Source organism: Buteo buteo, chromosome 5 (assembly GCF_964188355.1).
Source record: "Buteo buteo chromosome 5, bButBut1.hap1.1, whole genome shotgun sequence".
Taxonomy (NCBI): Eukaryota; Metazoa; Chordata; class Aves; order Accipitriformes; family Accipitridae; genus Buteo; species Buteo buteo.
Genome location: NC_134175.1, coordinates 5946796 through 5969800, shown reverse-complemented (window position 1 = coordinate 5969800; position 23005 = coordinate 5946796). Strand labels below are relative to the sequence as shown.

Here is a 23005-nt window from a genome sequence, read left to right as displayed (position 1 = left end):
GCACCCAGAGTTTGGGGCTCTCAGGTTTGCTCTCTGGTTCAAGGTGGAATGTGGCTTCCTGCAGTACGTTGAGATACTTGCTTACAGATTCCAGTTTGCCGCTTCTGCTGTCTGGCACTGCTGTACCCGTCACCTGCCTTCTGGTCTTTGTCTGCCTCGTTTCATTTGTCCTGCTCTCCCAGTCCTTCCTCGTGTCTCTCTTCCTTGCTGTCATCGGCAGGTTGTGTCTCTACATGCCTGTCGCACACCTGAGGTTGGGAGGATGCGGAGCGAGTGCACTGAGATGGCTGGAAGTGTTTACCAGACAAGGAGGATAAGGTATTCAGTCCCCCACTGCCTTCCCAAGCTTGCTTTCTCAGATGGTTTTCCAGATGTGTAATCCCAGATTTCATAGCCCAGCCCAGCTCCTGTTTGATGGGATCTCTTCTCTGTTCACGCTAAATGGGTGAGATGGCATGCTGGAGCTAGGTCTTAATTTAAGCTACAGAATAGCACTGCTTGGTGCTTTGCTGTTATGGCAATCTGCTACACCTTGACCAAATTTGTTGCCCCGTTTTTACCTGTGGCTGGTTTGGAGCTGGGGAAAGCAATCTGGTGCATAGAGGAGAAACCCCAGTACATTCAGTGGTGTGAGAGAGGCAAGACGTTCATGCATGGTCTTGGAAGAAGCATAGGGAAGGGACAGTAGTCTTTCCAAGCTCTGGAGAGTGGCAAATCCGTACAGGGTGAGACTTTGCCAGGTTCCAGCCTCTAAACCAAAAACATTTTAAAAGCCAGGATCAGTATGATTTTGCTGTGCTTAGCCTTGTGCCTGGCATTGTCTTATGCTAAGGGATGGCATGGAGATGTGGTCAGAGCGGCAGGCTGGGATTCCTCATCCTCTGGTGACTACCATTTTGATTCTCGCTTGGGCCGTCTTTCTCATTTGTCTTAAAAACCAGGAGCTACCCTGTATTTTTCTTGCAGCTCTTCCTTGGGACACTTTTGAGAATGAAAGATCTGACTGCCTTCTCACATAAATTGATGTTTATTCTAATGACTAAATGGGTTACTCATGTTTCTTTCCTATAGGACAGGCCCTTAGATTTTGCCCCAAACTATAAAGTCGTTATATGGCACTGGCAGTTGTCTGTAGATAGTCACATGAGATTTTAGGGCTTCTCTTTTTTTATTATTTTATAATTTCTGAGTGTCCCTGAACTGGTGTCTGTAAGGATAAGCTGACTCCCTGCACAGGAGGAAATTTCACTCAGCAGTGGGAATCTGTGCCTTTGCCTTTGACCAAAGCTGTGTTCCCACCTCCTGCTGACCAGACTATGCTGTCTTCTCCTGCCTGTTCAGAGGTGGCTGGCTGCATTTCCATGGCACGGACCTTACCTTACCATGAAACACTTGGGGAGGAAAGGTGCTTTGTAACTGTGAGATAATATTCTTTTCTTATAGACAGAACTTTGATTTTGTAGTACAGTACAGTGTACTGTAAAATAAAAACCAACCCTATCCAAATGTGCGTTTCACTGAAAATCGTTTAAATACATTAAGGAAACTCAGCCTTAGTTAAAAATTGAAATCTCTTTTAGCAGGTAGGGGAAAGAATGATGTTACTGATTAGACCAAACTTTTCTTTATTACACAAACAGGGAAAGAATTCTCAAAGACAAAAATATGACAAAGACACTTTCCCAGTTTATTTTTTTCCTTATGCCTTTTACTGACTTCAATTTTAAATTTATTTCAGGCTCCCTCTGCAGTATCTAGAGTCCAGATATTGTGGTTTACGGGGCTAGCTCAAGAAAACTAACGCCTTAAACAAACTGGTTATGTCACTGTCCAAAAGAGCTACAGTGGGAAAAATAAATAACGACAAATAAATTGCATCAAACATTCTAAAATTTATCTTGATTTCAGATTTGGTTTTGTTAACACACCGTAGAAAATACAAAAATCCAAACATTAGGAAAAAAATTGTAAGACGTACAGGAAGGCTGGAGTTGTCAAACTTTGTACAAGCTTGAATTTACTTCTCGCTGTGCTAAGTCCTGTTTCTGCAGCCGTGAATGAACTGAAGCCAGTGGAACAGCTCAAGTGTTTCTGCGTGTGTGTCTCTTCTAGTCCGGGGCCTTAGTGGTTTTCATGGTCCAACTGTGACCCTTCTGCTTCCTTTTTGCCTTTCCTAACAATATTTTGGAAATGACAACCCCTTTCTATTCTCTTGTCCTCATGTAAACCACAGTTACCTTTCATCAAATGATATGATCTCAGCAGACGTGAAATAAAAGGTTTGATTTTAAAGGGATATCATTTGCAGGTGTGGAAAATAAAAGCAGAGGGTGAGATTGAAAAACAGGAGCAGAATGTCGAGGTTCAGGCACCCATTTTGGAGAGGTGTTTAAGACTTACAACTCCAGCAGAAGCCTCCCAAAACTGCAGGTGCTTAGAAATTCAGAAGAACTGGGTCTATACTTTTTATAAAACAAATACGCACGTGCATGAACATTTCTAGTTGCCGTAAGACATATTCTATTATTCCTGCCTGCACCAGCTCTCACGTTACAATACTGAAGGTCCTGCTGGTTTCAAGGGGCCAGCTCGGAGAGCAAGGCGCTGCATCTCGGGGAGGAGGAAGGGTGTTAGACTATAACCTCCTGAGAGCAGAAATGCTGGCAGGAGGCATCTCACCTCGGGGAAGTGATCTTCATGGGTTACTAGTTTTATCAGCAGTACATCCTTTTATACAGAGAGAAGGAAGAGAGGAGAGAAATTCCATCCGGCTCTGCTGATTCAGTGGAGTAAAGAGGTGGAATTCATTAGGAAAAAATTGTTTACAGCACAACTTTAGTCAGAGGTTCTTCCATTTTAACATCCTGCTTTTTTATGATAGATTGTTTGAAAGACAAAACAAGCACTAGGGGCTGCTTGGTGTTTTTGTTTTTATTTTTTCATTAAAGTTTAATTGCATGACTTGTTACGTGATGTAACTTCTGGAAATGCCTGTTGTAGTTGCTTGCAAAATGATTTTTGATTTGTTATGTTTGAATCTTAGGTGCAGGAGTGTTAAACCTCAAAGAGGTATTCAGACATGCATATAGAGAGAAAACATATATATATATATATGAGAGGTTTTGATTAATGAAAGAAAAGAACTGAAACTGCTGTGAGAGAAGAATCTCCTTTATTCAAAAGCTCTTCTGCTACATCACTAGGACAGAGACTGAGGGCCTTAAAATTAGTATAACTATAATTTATATCCACCTTAAGGACACTCTTTGCCTCCTGATCAGTAATGGAGCCTTAAATATAAATGGATCCTCATCTTGCAAACACTCAAATATTTTCTTTACTCACATGAGGTGTCAAAGGAAGGGTTTCTCTAAGGAAAATGGGGCATTTGCATAAGTACTCACAGCATCAAACAACAGAGAATTTGTATTGCACAAACAACAACAATCACATTGAAATCATACTGCTTTAATAGTTTAGGAAAAAATGTAACAAAAACATTGAAACTCTAATGCATGTTGCTGTCTGTATTGGTATCGATTTCATAATTTGCATTGCCTTAATCTTGGGTGGGTGAAGATTAAGAATCTCTGTGTAGAGGTATGTGTGTGCAATAAGCGGGTAACATCTTAAGCAGCTTTCCTTTGCCTGGAAATGATAATTTGAGGGCAGAATGTTTCCTCCAGAAAGTCTAGGTTTTGGAAAACAAAAGAGGATCTTTATAAATAAGAATCTTGAAAGGAAAATATCCATTAAAAAATGAACTGGGGAAGAAAGTGCTTACTTTAAGCAAATTTTCCAAACTTCATGTGCATTGTAAACATGGCAACAGAGACCTCCAAGTGCACAGCAAAACTGACTTTTTTTCCTACTGTCCAACACATCCATTCCCAAAGGAAATCTGGAATGTAAGTGGTGAAAAAAGGGAGAAAGTAGAAGATGTGTTTGTATTATATAATCTAAAGCCTTTTATGTATAAAACATTTATACCTGTTTAACTTGAGATGTGGTAGTTAAACTGATAGCCTGCATGGAAACAATTATTTTGGCTCAGTTCAAATTAATTAGTAACAAATTTCTACAAAATCCAAATAAAAATAAGAGAGGTAGCTCTGCATTAAACCAGTACAAGTTAATAGGAGGTAACTTCTTATACACATTTTAAAAATCCATGTCTCTGAAATACTGTTAATCAAGTATGAAAAACAAAATACAAGGAAATTCGCTCTGTAGAGCATTTATGAATTAAGGTTAACACGTTCATAAAAGGATAATAAAAATATTAGCAATGGTCACCTTCAGCTGTGGTTCCTTTGAAAGAGAGGTGAGCTTCATCAAAGTAAAATGCAATTCACTCAGAGCTGGGAAAAGGAATCTCACCTAAAACTTTCCCAGCAAATGGTGGGGCTGAACTGCTTTTACCTAGAAAGAAGTAGGGATTTCTTGCTTCCCATTGAGTTTCTGCTCAACAGTGAGGACTGGTTTTCACAAGAACTATGTGATGAGCATGTCCCCAGATGTGCTTCTGCACCCAGAATGTATGGTTGCTTCCTGCTACAGGTGAGTACAGATTTCTGAAGAGACATACACTTTTTTCCTCTAGTTATCATCTCTGAAAAGTTTGTCCCTCTAATTTAATTTTTGTCTGGGATTTTTTTTCAGATTTTGTTACTATACATAATTTGTACATTTGTATTGTCTGTAAATAGTTTGTTCTGGACTGTAATGACTATCCAAGCTGTACACCAGAGCAGGTAGGTCTGGAACTGGATTCTGGGCAATTTTGTCTACAGGGCATCTGAACTTGTAGGTGTGTGTTTGCAGGGGTGGTAGACTCAGACTGTCTTGCTATTGCAGGATGCAGAAAAATGCTTCAGTTCTTGCTGGCCGTCTTCCTAGTCAGTATTTTTCTGAACCAGATAGTAACCTAAGCACAGTCCTGGATTGACCCCCTGCTGAGCAGGTTCTCTGTTGTAGAGTGTCATCTTTAAAAAAATAAATAAAATGTAAAAAAAAAGGCAATTTAAAAAAACACAAAACAAAACACCAGTCTTTAAGTGGAAATAGCAGTCGCGCCTTACAATGAAAAGTTTATTTAGCAAAGAAGGGGATAACCTGGTGGTTAGAGCACAGACAGAAATCTTATCTTCTCCTAGCTCTGACTAAATTGCTATTTGAGTTTGGTCAGGTTACTTTAACTCCTTGTTTTCCCACCTTCACTGTGAAGTGAACAGTTCCCCTGTGGCGTGGCGTGTCATGCAGTAAAGCTGGAAGTTTGGCTGTTTGGGCAACAAATATGTCTGCATACATGATGATTTTACGTCAGAAATCTAAGGATGTCTCTGAGTTCCCATGCACTTGCTCATTTTTTTCAGTGAAATAACTCGGGCTTTTAAAACTAGCAAAAGCAATTAGTTCACTCTGGGGACCAATAGGTAGAAACATGTCATTTTAAAAAATGGATTTGGTTGTGGGGATCTCTGAGGCTTTCTATTAGGTTAGAGTATGTGATGTCTGTAGACACTGGGTATGCTGTGTGCTCTGAGAAAGCCAGAGCTCCTTCAGCCCCGTGATCCTCATGCAGTTGGTCTGATGGCATTATAACGGTCTTAAAGTACTGCACATCACTTCAGCATAAGCATATGTATGAAATGGACCTATAATGCATAATTGTAACAAGTAACTAGAATACTGCGTATGCACTTCTAAAATTGGCTGGGTTAATAAAATGTGCTGATGGCTCCCTGAGGATATCAAGGGACTGGATGATATTAGTAAGGGTCACCAGTTCAAATCTGGGGCAAGTTAGCAGTGACTACAACAACCATGTTACATCCCTGCATGCTTTTCCCTAAGTTTTTCGTAGACAGGTATCTGTATCAGTACAAGGCCTACTTTGTTGGCAGCACAAAAAAAGGTCAGCTCCAAAAAAGGAGGATGGCTGTATGTGATTGTGACATGGGGCTTCAGAGACCGCAGTGCTTTCCTAGTCATGCTTCGGATTTCAGTCCCCTTTCCTGTATGAGTTTAAAGCACGAAGCTGCTCACCCGTGTCCTCTGGATTCACAGTCCTTCTGTCACACATCTTGCAAATCTGTCACCTTAGTTATGTATTGGAAGCAACAATTAAGTTGAATATTGTGTTGTAATTTTTAAACAAAGATGATTGATTTTTAAGTTTCCAAGAGAAAAGAAAGGAGGAAATATTTGGCTATTGCTCTTGCAGACCACTGGTTACGAGGATTCAGGCTGCCAGTCCAGGACAGAGAGCATTTTCTACCTTGGGAGGTAGAGTATCACCGATATACCTGCACAATGCTGCTACATCACTTTTGAAAAGAAAAGGCAACAGTCTCAAGCAGTAAGATAATATGAGATCACCACCTGCACCTCTGGGTGAGCAGAGGCTTCTTGGCTTTCCAGCTTATGCCTCAGGGCTGAGTGCTGTTTAGCAGGGGTCTCGTGAGGGTGTCAGTACGCTCGTGTGTGTAGAAAATTGGTGGTTTCTGGCTGTGCTCTCTGCAACATCCTGCCCCTCCAAGACACATGGGAAGCCGAACGACATGACATGCTGAGCAGGAGGGCAGCTTCTGGTCAGGCGCTTGTATTTTTGCTGCCTTAGCTGCTGTTATAAATTCCTCACTCCGGCCTTTCACTTCTGATATTTTTCCCTTGGCCAAATCAAAGACGGTTTTGTTACCTCCGGCTCCCTGCGGATGCGGCAGCTTCAGGCAGTGAAATATGCTCCAGCCTTTAGAGGGAGGACAGGGGACCCGCTGCTGGGAATCAGAGGTGGAGAAAGGTTCCGGGAACAGGACTGAGGCTTTTGCCTTCGTTTCAGCCCTGGCTGCGTCCGTGTGCATGTGCAAAAACAACAAACCTGCTAGTTGTGTGCCAGGAGAATAGATGAAGGTGCTTGAAAGTGCTGTGGGATTTATAATGTGGAATGAAAAACACACAGCAGCATGTGGAGGCTGGCACTGAGATGTGGTTGCTCCTCCTTGCCACTACCCACCTGGGGAAGTAAGGTCAGCGCAGCTCCTAAATGAATATATACTATACTAAGATGGATGAATTAGGGAGCAGTTGTAATATTTGTGCCTAAAAGGAATAAAGAGAGGTAGGTGGGATTGCCTGAGGTTCCCCTTGGACTAGATAGACGTGGAGGAGCACAGTCCTAGTGACTGGACATGGATATTTAAGAAGTGAGAATGTGCTTTAGGCTCCTGGAACTTTTTTCCCCCTTGTTTTTCCAGTGGTACTGAACAAAATTGGGATTCCACATCCCTGTTTTCAGACCATTCAAAAGCTTGAACATACCTGTAGGACTAATACTGAGACCCAGATGACAGTCCTTGGTGCACAGGAGAGAGAAGAGATGAGCATTTTGCTGGAGTCTGAGTGGAGCTGTGGAGTTTGCTCCTGTGGCTGCTAATGTTCAGTGTTTGGAAGCGGAGAGTACTGAGCCAACCCTGATCTCTCCTACGTAACTGTGTTGCTGCTCTTGAACCTGGGAGCCCAAAAGTGCTTCTCTGGTCTTTGCTGTCGATGGTGGGAGCCCTGAAAGACTGCAGTACAGCATATGGCAGGCTCTAGACTTTCGCAGTTCCTGGGCGAAGCCCTCTTCTGCCCCCATGAATGACTGCCCTCACTCTTGGGTGATGTTTGGGAGAAGAGGAGCGTGAAGCTCAGCTTGACTGAGAGGCAGTGCCAAGGATTAGGGAATTACTGTGAAGGGTAGAAATAGCTCTTCAGATCCTGCAACACGTTCATTGTATTCCCCCCAGGGTCTGGTTGAGGGCCATAGGATTTGTTTCAGAGCTTAGGAGTTGAGGGATGTTTGGGAGGTTCCCCAAGGCTGCTGGGTCAGGGCCCTTCGCACTCTGTAGGAACTTCCCTTTTCCCCACATGTACGTCTTCAACTGCGGCTTGAGCAGCTGCTGTTTGAAGTAGGAGGGAAGGGCGGGAGTTTCTTTTGGAGGGGCTGCCCCTGTCAGCAGCCTCAGACGGGTGGAGGGGGGAATCTGGCCAGCGAGCAGGTGAACGCACATAGAAATGATGCTGGAAGCCAAGGCTAGTCCTGCTGATGTGGCCCTTTCTCCTACAGCGGATCATAAAATATGGCTCAAATTTTCATTACGGCCTCTATTGATTATCTTTTGGGACAGATGAATTATAGGGAACATTAAATTAAAAAAAAAGGGAAATATTTGAATGAGTTTGGGAGGTCGATGCCAGAAAGGCTGACGCACCAAGCCTTACCGGCACTTGCCTGCTTCGTGGGCTTGCTGGGCCCTTCCTGTGGTCCTCCTTGGGGGAGTGCCTGTCCAGGGAGCTCCCCTTGTCTCTGGAAGGTGCCCTTGGGGAGCAGCAACCTCTGCAGTGGCCATGGGCTGTGCCTAGGGACAGCCCAGATGTGGAGGCGGTGGTGGCTGGAGCAGCTGGGTGCTGTTTCCAAGTCCTGGCTGATGCCACATGCTCTGCCTTTGCTGGGAGATCGCCCTGGGGACCTTCCAGTTAAACAGTACTTGTTGGGTGTCTGGCTGGCACCTACCTTGGGATTGTCAAACAAGAGGGAAAAACAAGGGGCTGTGAATGGGAAAAGGCCAGGTCATTGCGTTTGGAGACAAATGTGGATCTGGTGTAAACATATGCGTGGGAGTGAATAGTGAATCATAAAAGTAGTGATGGGCTTTCAAAGGTTTCCCTGCTTCCCTGCACCAAGAGAAGCATCGCTGCCCTCATCTCTTCTACGTTGGGGGGTCTGTACTCCTCTCTCCAGGCTTCATCGAGTGCAGGAGCTGATTCTTGATGTGGTTTGTGGTCAGGGACCTTTGACTCCAGGTAAGAGAAGCGCCAGGATTGAGTCATCCCACTGCTAATGTGGCGGACTGAAGTCAAACCAGAGGAAGAGAGATCTGGCTCCTTGCTGGCTCTGGCCAGCTCTGATTTTGAGGATGATAGTGGAACTTTGTTCTTGTGGAGTTTCTGTGCCTGTTCAGCTTTTCGAGGTTGTACTGTATGCCACACAATGCTCTGTGCTCATCTGCAAGAGATGGCCTGGTAAGGCTTTATCCTGTGCTCACTTCTCTGACTTCTCTGTATTCCACCAGAGTGGGTGAAATCCTGTAACCTGAAATGTCATCAGCATGCTTTCAGCAGCTGAAAGTGGGGAATAATGGATGTTACCTCTTTCAAAAGAGCTGCAGTTCAGAGCACTCTTCCCTTTCCTGTGGTAGCAGGAGAGTCCTGAAGCAGACGTTCACAGGAGCTGGGTGGCTTTAAAATCCCTCTCTGCACTTTGTTCCTGGGTTTTTTTTTCTGTCAGTCAGGCTGGCAGCCAGTGCTTCTGAGGAATTCTCTGTTTTCTTTTCTAAGATTGAGAAGAATGCAGCCAGGGTCCCTCTCCAGCCACCCGCCTTCACACGCCAGCTTGCAAGACAAACATCCCCCCCCAGATACTCTCCTGCATCTGGACATGGGGTCCTGCATGGCACGGTCCTCGCGCCGCGCTGCTGCAGACTGACCCGGGGAGACACCTCTTCTACCTTCACCAATCCCCCTGCCTGCCACCGCTGCCAGCTTTCCTCCCGTGGGTCAGAACAAACACCCAAGGCGTGATCTCTGCTTTTGAGACATTTGCATGTGTTGTGGTGGTGCCTTTTATTCACATGTGTGCGCAGATTCCCGTTTGTCTGGTCATGTGGCCATTTGGCAGGGAGTTTAGCCAGCTTGCACATCTGCGTGTGTGTGTGCTGCAGGGGCAGAACCGTCTCTGCTTGTGCCATTGCCCGCACTGCCGATCTGGAGGAGCACGAGCGCTCCGGGTACGCGCACTGTTCGGCTGTGTGCAAAACGCCTCGTGCATTCTCTGGTGTGTTTGTGTGACCTTTCAAACAAAATCAGCATTACTGAAGTGCGAGCATTCACCTTGCTTATGGGAGATTTAGGTGCTGGTGGACGGGGCCACCTTTGTGACTGCTTAATGCACACTTGCATGTACGTGTTTCACTTCCTTGCAGATCTCTGCTGATTTCACAAGCCATCCACAAAGCTTTGGCTTCACCTGGGCAAATGCAAAAGGTGGTGGTTTCCATGGCTTCATGGCCTCGCTCGAGCGACACACCCTTTTTGTGTAAGCTGGCTCCCTGGAGTCGATTGTTTTTTGGCAAACAGCTTCATAAACTCCTCCAACAATTAAACTGAAAAGAAAAAAAAAAACACAACAAAACCCATGCATTATGGAGTGAGACAGCAAACAGGTTGGAGCAACTCCCCCAGCCAGCTCCGTCCCCACCAGCTCTGGAGCTAGCCCCAAGCCCCCGGTGCCAGGCTGGGAGGAGAGGAGCCCCGGCTGCACTTGCTGGACTTCGTTTTGGGAGGTGCCTCGGCTGCTCCAACCCACCAAACTGCAGTGAGCTAACAAACATGAAGGAAAAGGTCATGTTATTCACTTTTATTTTTTCAAAGCTGCAAACATCCCCCTCTCTGGGAGGGGAGGCTGCACAGATGCCAGCTCTGATTAATTTAAATATTTACCAATCCCATTTTTTTTTAATTGTGTATGTTTGCGCTCTGTTTGTGTCCCATAAAATACCTGGTGTTTTGGGCGTACCCCGTTTGCAGGGTGCATGAGATCACACTGAAAAAATGCAGTGAAAAACATTTTCATGCCACGACACATCAAATAGGATTTTGAATTAAGATGAAGATTTTTTCCCCCTTTTTTATCTCTGAAGTTTGGGTGAAAGGGTTTTCTTTTTCTGTTTCTTTTTTTAAATTCTTTTATTTAACTAGGGAGAAAAATCACCATGGAAATCCTTTAAAAGTTACTTTTACCTGGTCTCACCATGTCAGACAATGAAGGCAACTGTTTGTGCTGGTCAAAGCACCCATTAGCGTGTATTTCTGTACTATTGTCTTGATGGTGGTTTGTTCCAGTGGGCAGGCAGTGAGCAGGGGAGAAGTCTTGGGTTTGAAAGCCAGTGCCAGCTCTGAGCTCCTGGGTGAGCGATGGCAGCTCTGCTCCTTTCCCTGCCCGTCGCTCGTCTGTCTGTCAGACTTGCTCTGAGGCAAGTGCTGTCTTTTGCTGTCTGTGTATCCCTGGCATGGGGGTCTTGTCTCATTTGGAGCTGCTGGGGTGCTGCTGTAAGACTCACAGGCAGCTTGCCCGTTGTGCTTTTCAGGGGAGGTGACTGAGATGAATGAGTGACTCTTTGGTGGGCTCCCGGTACCCGTTGGGCACAGAGACTCGTGGGTTTGGGTGCCCCAGAGCTGAGCACGGTACAGGAGCCAGTTTGGACACAGGCACATCATGGCACACTGTAGTCTTTGGTATGGGATTTTCTATACGCTTTTGGCCATGGAGGCTTGCAGTCCTCTGGGAGGGAAGTTTTATTTGCGGGTTCAAGCAATGAGAGCATTACTGACATTCACCCCACCTCCTTTTAATTGTTTTCCGTGCCCATTGGGTCATAGTCTGATCCCAGCTACATCTGGGAAAGTACAGAACTGTTCCTTGGAAAAATGGAGCATCTCTAAACTGAGAGTAGCACTGCTGGGATCAGGATCCAGCCACCTCCTCTCTCTGCTATGTGGCTAGGAAGCCAGGCAGAGTTTGGCCCAAAGCACAAGTTTTTTGCAGGGGCTTTTTGTTTTACCACACCTATAAAGGATCACAGCTCAGACCTCCCCACTATGAACAGCAGGTCTTTAAGCTCTGGGTCGGGAGAGGTTTAGGGGGACAAGGAGGCAGAGCTGGTAACACTTCTGGAAGTGGCGCTCACGGACAGCTGGAAGTTGGCACACGAGCCAGATGTCAGTGCTGGAATGCCAGGGGCACAGCTGCCTTTTTGAAAGCCTTAAGGCTGTCACTGGGGCTAGGGTAAGATGTACATATGTGTATGTCTGCTGGAGGGGGGGGATTTGCAGTGCTAGAATTTGAATACTTTGTTCCTGCTCTGCTGTGGGGAGAGGGAAAGAGAAGGGGAAAAATCAGGGTGGGTGTGCGGGGAGGGCAGCAGTTGTCTCATCTGAGCCATTAGCCAGAATTTGAAATTGGACCTGTTACTTTTGAGGAATGTAGGGCAGTGGAGGAGAGATGTTGTGTGAATGTGCACGTGGCTCTTGCTTTGGTGTCCTAGGAAAATGCCAGAGCGTAGGATGGCAAGGAGTAGTAATTACCCCACAGCTTCAGCTCCACCACTGCACTCTTTGATCACTTATTACTTTTCTATTCCTTCTGCTTCTTGCTGTAATTGTTACAAAATCTCTCTGCTTTGGGAGGGGTCCAGCACTCCAGGGCCCAATTGCATCTGCCCTGATTCAGAAAGTGGGTCACGCTGCTTGGTCTGGGAAGAAGATACTCATCTTGCTTAGCATGATATTTATTAGGAGATAGGGAAGGGAATGCAACCACGCTGTTGCCTAGAAAATTGCTCTGGGGGGGATAGCGAAGGACTTGTGAGGGCAGAGCACAGAAAGTTCTTGCGCACCCAGTGCCTGCTGAAGCTGTGCCATGTTCCCTGCGCCTGTGTTGCCTGCTTCTCTAACAGCAAGACGTGGTGCAGATAGATGGCAGGACGATAGTGGAACTGGGGACAAGGGAGGGATTTGTAGCTGCTCACTCAGCAGCTGCCAGCACGTGATGGGCTCTTTACCTTCCTTGGAGTAGAGGCTGGTGGGAGTGGAGGGAGGGGGAGACCAGATCTGGGTTGTTCATAAAGTCGTGCTGTTTTCACAGTAGCAAGCAAAGACCCAACCTGGTTGGATTTTGCTGCTGGACACATGACCAGCTCTGCTCCTGCACCCCCTCCAAATGCATGGCAAGTATGGGTACTCAGCGTGCTGTGTGACACTGTGCCCTGAAAGGCAAGAGCTCCCCTGGTAAGAGCAATTAGAAAACCTGGATCCAAACCCTAGAATAATTTACTCTGTGCTGTATCTATCTCTCATTAAACAACAGAGAGAAGGAAACACAGTAAAAGAAGCAGATGATGATACACCCAGTGTTGCTCCAGCAGGGTCTCACAGTAGGGACTCTGCCACAGACCGCCCTACTCGTGGGGGGTAGAAAAGCGCAGCTGATCCTGCCAGTCTGGCTGGGCCTGTGCTGCTGCTTGCTGTGAAATCACCCTCAGGATTATCCAAAGGAAGAACTGGCAACTCCAGTAACTTGGAGGGCCGGATCCTCGACTCGTTTAAATTGGCATGACTTCACTGAAGCCACCGAAACTGCACTGATTTTACACCAGGTGAGGATCTGGTCCAGAATCTTCTGAAAGAAGACGACAAAGAGGGCACAAAACAGAGATTTGATAGAGCCCGCTTACAAGCATGGGGACTCCTGAGCTGTCCTTGTGGACAGTGGGTCAGCAGGTCATCTCCTTATGTCTTGGACAGCTTCGAAGGGCTCTGAATTCTTGTGGCTATGGCAAATGCCAAAGCACAGCTCCCTCGGGAGGATGGGGGACCCGCATCTTTGCCTGCACTTTGAAATGCATGTTGGCAGGGTTTGGCGGGAGCATCCAGTATTGTCCTGCCAGTGTTTCCTGCTCATGACTTTTTAGTGGTACGTGGTGAGAGGGCTCAAAGACACAGTGAAGACCCTCACCTTTTGTTTTGGCCTGTCGTGAACCCTGCTAGGATTGTTCTCATGGGTCCTCTAAGCCTGGCCCATCTTCTCCTGTACGTTCAACACCACATGTGATGCCGTTGGCTGAGGCAGACTGGTGGCTGTGGCTTTAGCCTTACATCACTGCCACCGCAAGTTTTAATTTCTCCGAGCCTGTGAGATGATGGGAGGAGAGTTTCCACTTCAAGGAAAGAGAGTAACTGGTGTCCATGTCCCAAATGACTGCTCCATTGGACAGCGTTAAGCGCATGCCTCCAGAAATTCTTGGTTCCCAGTGTGGCAGGCCCATTTTGTTTTCCCAGCTCTGCACCTCATTCTTAGGTGGGGGTATTATGAGATGTATGTAAGAAGGTACGTTCTTGTGTGTTTCTAGAGGAGGTTGTTTGCTGTAGCACCAGGCTCTTGAGACCTGCAGGGATGCCCAGAATTTCCTCCAGCCCCTGGCACGCACTCACGTCCGGGGTGGATCTGGACAGGGTTTTAGCAACTCCTGGTGCAGCAGCTGAGGGCCGGAAGTGAAGAAGGGATAAAATATCCAGCTGAAACTCCTGTAGGATGTAATTACCTGAGCTGGAAGCTGGCCAGGACAGCAGGTATCGTGCATCATCTGCTGGTGGTATCAGAAGCACCCGGCCTTGTGGCAGAGGTGGTCAGGACTGAGGAGTGACGTTGTTTGTGCGAGAGACTGGACCGCTTCCTCAAGGGTGCCTCTGTGGGCATTCAGCATAACGGCTTTTGAAGTCACTTGGTGTTTGTTTCCATGGTTGTTCTGTGCACGTACCATGGTGCCTATAAAATGCCCTTGGGAAACTACAGCCGATAGATGGATGGCCCTGTCCTGACGCTCATTCAAATGCTCCTACTTTTCAATTTAGAAGAAAAGAGGAAAAAATCTAAAACAAAAAAAAAACAAGGGAAAAAAAAAACACAAAGGAAATTGACTTCCCAAAAATTACACTAAGCTAACATTTGAGGCCTGGCACAAATCCATCACAGCCAGGAAACTCAGAATTAACCAGTGCACTCCCATGGCTGCCGGGAGGGGCGGCGCTCCGGCAGCACAGGCTGAAGCTTTAGAAGTTGGGGGCTTGGGGATGAAAGTCCTCAACATGTCTCTGAAGCGCAGCAGAAGGTGGTTTTGTGCACCTCCATGCATGCAAAAAAGCAGCATTAGGTGCAGGGTCAGCTTTATGTTTTGGGAAGGGGGTTAACACCAGGCTTCTGGTGCTGGGATCTGACAGCTGATACCAGCACCTGACCAGGGCTTCTCGCACCAGGACTTCCCCCAGTGGGCTCTTTGTTGGTGGAGCAGCACAGAGCGATACAGCAGGTACCTGCAAGCTGCCGCTGAGGAAGCTCGAGAATTTACACCCTAGCCCAGGTTGCAAGTGAGGACAAAGTCGACTCTTCTTCGTTCCCACTTGCACATGACGCAGCATAGCATAAATCATTGTGATTGACAGCTTCAGTTCAGTTCAGGTTAGAGGGAAGGGAGGGAAGCGCGGGTCAGGCCGGGGGGCAGTGCTGGGGCTGTGCGAGCAGCTGGCCCCGAGCAGGTCACAGGAAGAGGCTCGGAGCAGAAATCGTGGCTGGTGCAGCGGGTCAGAGGTGGCCTGAGCTGGCAAAGCGGGATGAAGGGAGGCTTGCAAAACACCTGCTGCATGCTCCTTGCCTTGGGCTGATGCTATCGGTGCTGTGTGTTTGCGAGGACTCGTTTCACTCATCAGTTTTGAAAAAGAACGGGCTGCTGTACCTACTGCTGCAAAGAGGCTGGCGCTGTGCTGAGAGCAGGACAAAGGTCCAGCCGTGCTTCTGCTATCCCCAGCCGTGGTGGGTTGCCAGCCTGCTTTTGCTGTGAATTTTCACAGCTTTGGGATACTGCAAACAGAAGACTTCATGTCAAAGCTTTGATAGTATCTCATTTCAGAGGCTGGGGGAGGTTGGGATGTGTTAAGGCTGAAAATATTTACAGGTTTTGAAGTTGAAACGCAAACAGGAAAAGCCCTTTAAAAAGTGAGTGTAGTGGATATTCAAAACAGGGATTGCCATGGAAACGCCACAATATTTGCTTAAATTGACACAAAGGTTGCTGGTTGCAGGGTTCTGACTTCTTTGGCTCCATTTTCTTTGGCCCGGCACCTATCACAAATTGATCTCAACAACCCTCTTTTGTTTTGCTTCTTTTATTTTTGTCTGATGGAAATTAAAAAAAACACCACCAACAAAACCCTCCAGTCTACAAATCCCACCTCACAGAAGAGTCTGAAGCTTCTGAGCTTCTGTCAAATGTTGGAGCCTAGGACATTTTTTATTTTTGTAAGTAAAGTAAAAGTTCTTGTTCTTTTTAATCTGTGTATTTATTAATTTCCTCCAGTGCAGGAAATGGAAGGGAATTGTCTTAACTGTCTAGGGAGAGTGTGGAGAAGGGTAAAACGTGTTGCAAAGGTAGCAGTGTGCATCCAAGGAGCACAGGAAAGGAAGTGGGACTTTTGTTGTCCAGCTCTTGGACCAAAATTTGAGAGATTTAGTTTTGGTTCCCAATTCTGCCTCAGATTTGCCAAGTGACCTGTGACAAGTCACTTAATTACTGTGTGCCTCACTAAACTGGAAATAATAATTCTTCCTTTGTCTCGTCTGGTTATATTTGTAACGTCTTTGGGGCTGAAGAATTACATTTGATGTGGGGGTGTACAAGACTGACGATAGAGCTCTCTGGTAGTCGTAAGATGAACACAAGTGAACGATTCCCCCACAAAGGAGGGATGACATCATGATATCTCACGTGTGCCGAAATGCTCAGCTGGCTTTGGGGGGAAGCTCTTTGCAATAAGTGGCTTAGTAGTGTTGTAGGCTGCTTCTGCAACTGATTGACCTGGATTTTTTTCTGGGGAAAGTTGGAGTGCATGGCCCACCGAATGGTCACCTAGGTGGTTTCTACCTTGACTTTTGAGTTGCTAGCACCACATGTGGCAGAGAAGACGACTGGGATGCAATGTGTTTGGCATTGCGTGAAATGCCTTGCCTTGCTGGACTGTTGAGTGTGACCAAGGGCTGAGGTCTGTGGGTGGCTGTGGCATTTGAGGCCGGCGTCATCGCTTATGCTCGTGATTCACCTGAGCTCTTGTACTGCTCAGTAGGGAATATTCATTTCCTTTTGAAACTCTCCTCAGGGCAAAGAGACTTCACCAAGTGAAGGGAGGCCATCAAATTCACACTGTCTTCACCTGAGACCACCTCCAAAACAAAGAACCTGACTTCTCTCCTGGCTTTGTACACTGGAGTGAACCTTGAAGCCTGTGAATTCTCAGTGCAAGGTACTGGCTTTTGTTCTGTGATCAAATGGTCTGCTCTGAAGTAGGACTGGAGTGAGTGATTTTGACTCTCCAGAGGCTCCATTCCAGTTCCTGGGAAATCTCTAGCCTATAAAGTTTGGAAGAGCTGCTGAAAGTCATTGGTTTGGGTGGTAAATGCATGGTGGGGTGTTGGTTTGTCTTGAGCTGGCTTACAAGTAGGACTGGGTTTACCCCTGACATCGCTGCCCATTTTTGCACAGACATAGGCACCCAGCTGACACAGCAAAGCGCTGGTTTGAACAGCTCCCTCTCTTAGCCTCCTTCCTAATGAGCTGGTGTGCAGTATTAACAATTAGCTAAGTAGTATGCCGGAACAAGCTAGCATGGGAGTCCCCTGGGTAAGTATTGTGTGGGACAGTTTCTGATTGACTTGTTTCACAAAAGAAGAGGAGTTTGAGCATGTCTGTGGTCATGGTGGGAAACTCAGAAAGGTTGTGAGGGGGTGGGACTCTGTGTTTCTAAAAGCCATTTTACTCTCTTCACTGCTTGGCTCCCATCACAGCCACTCAACAAAAAAAAAGTATGGCACAACATGGCCTAGAAGAAAGCAGCTGTAGGATACCAACAGTGGGATAATGTATTCCTTCTCAATGGTTTGGGAAATTGGGAGGTACCTGGTGGCACTGCCGTACTGCTGCATATAGAAGGGGCTGAGGATCCTCACTGTGTCTGGGCTTTGTATAATGTTATGTCTGCTCTGTAGCGGGTAGAGGTTTTGTCGGGGCGTATCTCCATACTGTGTTGGCACTATTAAATGGTGATGATGCCTGAATGAAGATCAACAACCTGAAGTCCCTGTGGGGGTTGTGTGTCACCATGTTCTCTGTCTTTTGCTGCTGTGCCATAAATGATACTTGGGCAAAGCAGTGTATCCAAAGCTGTTGTGAGTTACAGGTACAGCTGAGACCTGAACTAGAAGTATCAGGTTGGACGGACTGTATTGGCTTAGCAAGAGGGAAGACGAGAAAAGTCACAGGGGTAAGATGTTGGTCTGGCGCTTCAGCTATCGCTGTCCATGTTTGGCTGTGTGTGTGGCATGGGGGAATTTACTCATGTTCTGAGTGTCCTACCTTAAAGAGCAACAGCTGTGATCCTCTAAGGCTCAGCAGGGCTTAGTGTTTGCCACGTGTTCAGAGCCTACAGATCTGAGTGCTTTCAGTAAACCTGCCAGTAAATACAGTATGCTTCAGGATGGGATATGGATGAACTGTGCCTTCCCACACCTTCCTAGTGCTAAAACTCCTCCAGGGTCTGGCATGCTTTATTTGGAAAGCTTGGTTTTGAACTATTAATGTAGGGAACTCTGGCCTTTATCCCTGTGTGGGCTGCTCTGGTGCCTGTGTCCCCTTTTGGAGCAGTGGCACACGCCTTCCCAAGCCTCCAGAGGCGAGAGAGCTTCCCAAATTGGAGCCCTGCCCGAGGGAATAGGGTAGTGGAACATGAAGAGCCTTGAGGTTTTACCAAATAAGATACAAATTCTCAGGTTTGAACGCAGCAGGTGAATTTTCCGCCAAACATCCTTATGTGCCTCTCCAGAGAAGCCTATCATCCAGGGGGAGAAAACTCTGCTGAGGAAGCTGCTGCATAGGTTCTGGGTCCATTTTTCCATCAGGGGGCTTTTCCTGTGGCACCTCTCACAGGTTTCTGCTGGTGTAGCTCCTGGTATTGAAAGCCTTGCATGTCCATCTGACATGGACCTCGGATGAGCAGGACAGGACCTCTGAGACAACAAGGCAAGAGGAAGAGACTGATAGATCAGGAATTCCTTAAGTGCTGAAGTGAACCTTAAGGTTCAGGTTCTTGCAGATCAGTAATCCTTTTTGATGTTTGCCTTCACCTTCTAGTACCTACTGGGTGCATTGCCTGTACAAAGCTGAGTGTCCTTCTGGGTCTGTTTTCTGAGGGACAGACGCTCATGAGAGACAATAGAAACGTTTCCCTTGACTCCAGCTGTTTTCTGAGGTCCCTTTAGTTCTACAAACATCACTTCAGTGAAGGAGATGCATTTAGCCTTTCAGGCATGTGGCTTTGCGATCGCTCATGCTCTGGACTAGAAATCCCCGTGTTCCAGTCTTCAGCCCTGCAGCAAGTTGTATGGCTTCTACTTTCAAAACAAGCTCAATTTACTTTGGGCTACAGAGGCTGTTTGCACGTTCTCCAGAGCCCGTCCCTAGGCTGTGATTGCTTTTTCACTCTCTGTTTATAAGCACAAGCTGGTTGTTTAGTCCTAGAGCTATAAGGGTTGGAGGGAGTTTTCTTGTTCAGTTGATGAAGGGTAGCCTTTTATGCGGAGAAAAAAGCTAAAAAAGATGTGGGAAAAGGATTAGAAATACCTGCTCTGTCTGTGTTTGAATTTGCAAAATATTTCCCCTTGCTTCAATCCTAAAGTAAAGCTAAATTTGGGGGTTAAATTGGGCTGACTGCATTTTTTTTTTTTTTTGCAAGGATCCTTGGGATCACTGCATAGGCACTATTGCTAAGGGAGCAAGGTGGGAACTCTGCCTTCTGCAGAACTGCAGCTGGCCTGGCCCAGCCAGCCCTGATGGCTCAGATCCTGAGCTGGGCTGGCGAATATGAAACAGCCTTGCAAAATCATTGTGGAAATTTACCCGCCTGTGTATGAAATCAACTTGCCTGCCTTTGCCAGGAGGAGTTTAACTTGCCCATTAAAATATACATCTATTTATGTATTACTTGTTCTGTGAGAGAAAATTTTCCCAGGCAGTTACAAAACTCAGTCTAGACTGTAACATGTGGCATCTGGTGGTAACATGCCATATACATATATCTGAATACAGTATCTACTGTATCACCCTGGCTGGGAGTTAATAGCACGTATCTGGATTATAGCGAGGTCTTTCCGTTTACAGTACGCTCTCACTGGATAAAAGTTTGGCCCGGTTCCTGCCGGCACTGGTCTGAATGGAGCTCTACCCTGCCTGCTTCCATCCAGATAAAGCAAGGCAGGCATTTCCATGCTGCCTGTTCTGACCTGTGGCCCCATGGTCCACCTAGGCTGGAGGCAACAGTTCTTGGGCAGAGCTCTTCCGGTATGGCTGAGTTGAGGAGAGGGAAGATGTTAAAAGCCTGTCTGGGATAAGAGCAGGGTTGTCACATCCATCTGCTCAGGCCCTGACGAGCAGCTGATCCATATTGTTAACATATTGCCTGCCATATGGGCTAGCTCAGCTCTCCAGGAACGCTTGGGAGACCTGACCTCTAGTGTGACAAGATGTGAGCATGAAGGACGGGTTGACAACAGCCCTTGGGTCTCGGAGTGTGAAACCGTGTTTCAGCCACTTCCGCTGCCTTCCCCTGCGCTCACTCGCGCGCTGTCTCTGCCTGCTCCTCTCCCTCTCTTTTCTCTCTCTGAGGGTTTTTTCCTCCCTGCCCTGTTTTCCGCATCCCTGGTCTGCGCTAGATCAATGACCTTCACTCATAACCAGACTGGACAGTTCTGACTCCCTCCCCCGGGCCTTCGATCAGATGTTTGGTTGGCGGCTGTGGAAAGCTGAATGGGGGGAAGTCAAAGGAGGGGAAAGAGGATCATGTGCTCGGCAGGCCTTATAGCTGTCCTTACCGTATCTGGTCTGGGAGTGGGACTGAAGCCTGATCCACTAAGGTCCTTAGCACCTCCTGCTCGCTTGGATAACAGCAGACGCCAATATAGTCTCCTAATGGAGGGCCAAGTCCAGCAATGGGATCTAAGGTTGAAAAAGCTCAGGGGTTCAGGGAAGGGTCCTGATGCCAGGGTTTCAGGAGGGAACACTTACAAGGCTTTTGAGAGATGCAGAATGATTTAGTTTCAAACGAAAGGTAGGCACAGCCCAAAGCCCTTTCAGAAGCCCTGCTATGCCCAGCAGCTAGTAATTTGGCACCTACAACCATCCACATGAGAGAGAATAGTTGTCGGAGGTGCAAAAGCTGAAGAGGTTTTCTGGCAATGAGGAAATCAGATGAGCAGGATCCCTCCCAGGTATTGAAGGAGCTCTGAGTACAGAGCCTGTGTGCAGTGAGGTGCAAGCACAGAGCTCACGTGTATGGATATGCGGAGCAGCTTAGCCCTGAAGAGGCCCGGTGCTTAAGGGAGGGCCAACAGTTGCCTGGGTGACTGTCATGCAGGAGACCAGCCTGCCCCAAAAACTCAGATGGAGAAAGGATGTTCAGTAGTGGAGGAGGCAGGACTGGGCCAGGCCTTTATGGGTTCAGACCTTGCTTTCCCTGCCACCTTAAGTTGTTCTTCTGACTTCATGGTATTCTCAGTCTCCTAGAGCCATTGCTGATGAAGGTGGCCATCTCTTTCCTAAGGCTTCTGTCTTCACGCTTGAACTTTATGGAGGTTAAATCCTGGCACTATTAAAGCAAGCACGAGTTTTGCCATAAACCTCAGTGGAGTCAGGATTTCAGCCTTGGCTCCTCAGAAGAGGATCAGGATGTTTCCCAATCTTTCTTATCCATCAGCTCTGTCAGACCTGTGGGCATGACTTATTTGTCTTTTAGTCTCCCCAAGTAAGGGTTGCCTTCTTTTTAAAAGCTTGTCCTGTGAAAATCAATATTCTCAAAAAAGCTGTGATTTTGCCCTACTGCTCTTCATAAAGGTTTTAGACCAGTTTAGGTGCTTTTATCACTCTCCTTCCCCATATACCTGCAATTGCAATGAGCATTAATAGTGTTTATTTGTAGAGAGGAGCCCACTGAGGTATTGCAAAATAAAACACAGTGATGAGTCGTGGTTTATTTACTCAAGCTTCACTGATGTAACAAACCTGATTTTATGCTAATAATGACTCAGAAGTAGAGTTGGGAGGAGAAGCCAGATCTCCTGATTCCTTTAACTATCTGACAGTATTTCTTCCTGTCCTTACTAGATCCAGCGGCAGTTCTCTCAGCTGGGATGCAGGCAGCAATTCTGTGGCACCCTGATGAAACAGCTAGCTAAAAAAAAAGGTTAATAGTGCTTTGCCAGTTTGCAGGCTTCCACTAAACATTTAGGAACACTTTCAACTCTGGTAGGCACTGTATGTGGGGCCATCTGTCTGTCCGTCAGGCAGCTGTCCAGTGGGAGCCAACAGGGATGCTGACCTGCCGGAGTTCCTCAGGGAAAACCGTTTGGAAAGCACTTGGAGCAATCAGTGCTAAGTATGCACAAGTGTTTGACGGAGATGCATGTTCAAAGTGTAGTTCTTAGAAATCTGTTGATAAAAACAAAAAATTTGAAAAATGAACAAATACTGTAAAGTGAATGTGATCTGTTCTCTGATGTCTTCTACTGGGGGCTCATTCCAGAGCTGGTGCTCAGCCCATAGGGCAGTACTGGAGGTGAGGCTTATCTCACTACTTGAGCTGAATATGGAAAGACTGTTTTAGGATATTGCCTCTGACAAATTATGTGTTAATGCTGGGGCTTTTTTTTGTTATTACTGCAGTTATATATTAACCATTAAGAGCCACAGGTAAGCCATCTGCTGATGTAAAGCATCAGAGCTGCATTTTCAGCCAGCAGAACTATCCTGATTTTTGCCAGGGCAGTTTACGATCTGTCCCAGTGTCTTGTGATTCTTGCTGAGTTTGTCTTAGCTGTACATTAATAGAACATACAAGAGGAAAGAGGAGAGGACAAACTAAGGTGAGTTTGAAAGTAAAATGAGCAAACAATATTGCTAGCCTTGTCCTTTCAGAAGTCAAAAGCTACTCCACTCCTCCCCCCAATTATAAGTCTTAATAATACCAAGGTTTCTATGTGTTTAGGATGCACACAGATCACATTTCAGGTTGCTGTGCCCTGCTAGTGGGAGAGCAGAGGGAGGGATAGCACTATACATACATTGTTGTACAAAACAAAAATCTTATGCAACTTGCAAGGTCTCAGGCTTTAAGAAAAACACGAAGCATTGCAAGGTTGACAAGAGTTGGCACATGGGAGCAATTCCTACTTGATTACCATGTCCCTGAAGTGTGCTGACCTAGAGAACAGCCTACTCACGAACCTGGTTGCCATCCTCCCTCACCAGGGCTAGTT

The 23005-nt window shown here is 46.6% G+C and overlaps 1 protein-coding gene across 3 annotated transcripts in view; it reads left to right on the top strand.

Annotated features, from left to right (window-relative positions):
• Positions 1 to 23005, top strand: part of CASZ1 (castor zinc finger 1) — a 208411-nt gene that overhangs the window by 19636 nt on the left and 165770 nt on the right. For 2 of the 3 annotated variants that reach the window (XM_075027388.1, XM_075027387.1), the window contains exon 2: positions 16804 to 16947. The gene's annotated coding sequence lies outside the window, so the exon portion shown is untranslated. Of the gene's footprint in view, positions 1 to 16803; positions 16948 to 17945; positions 17965 to 23005 lie in introns of those variants that run through there. The other variant, XM_075027389.1, reaches the window with a different exon arrangement.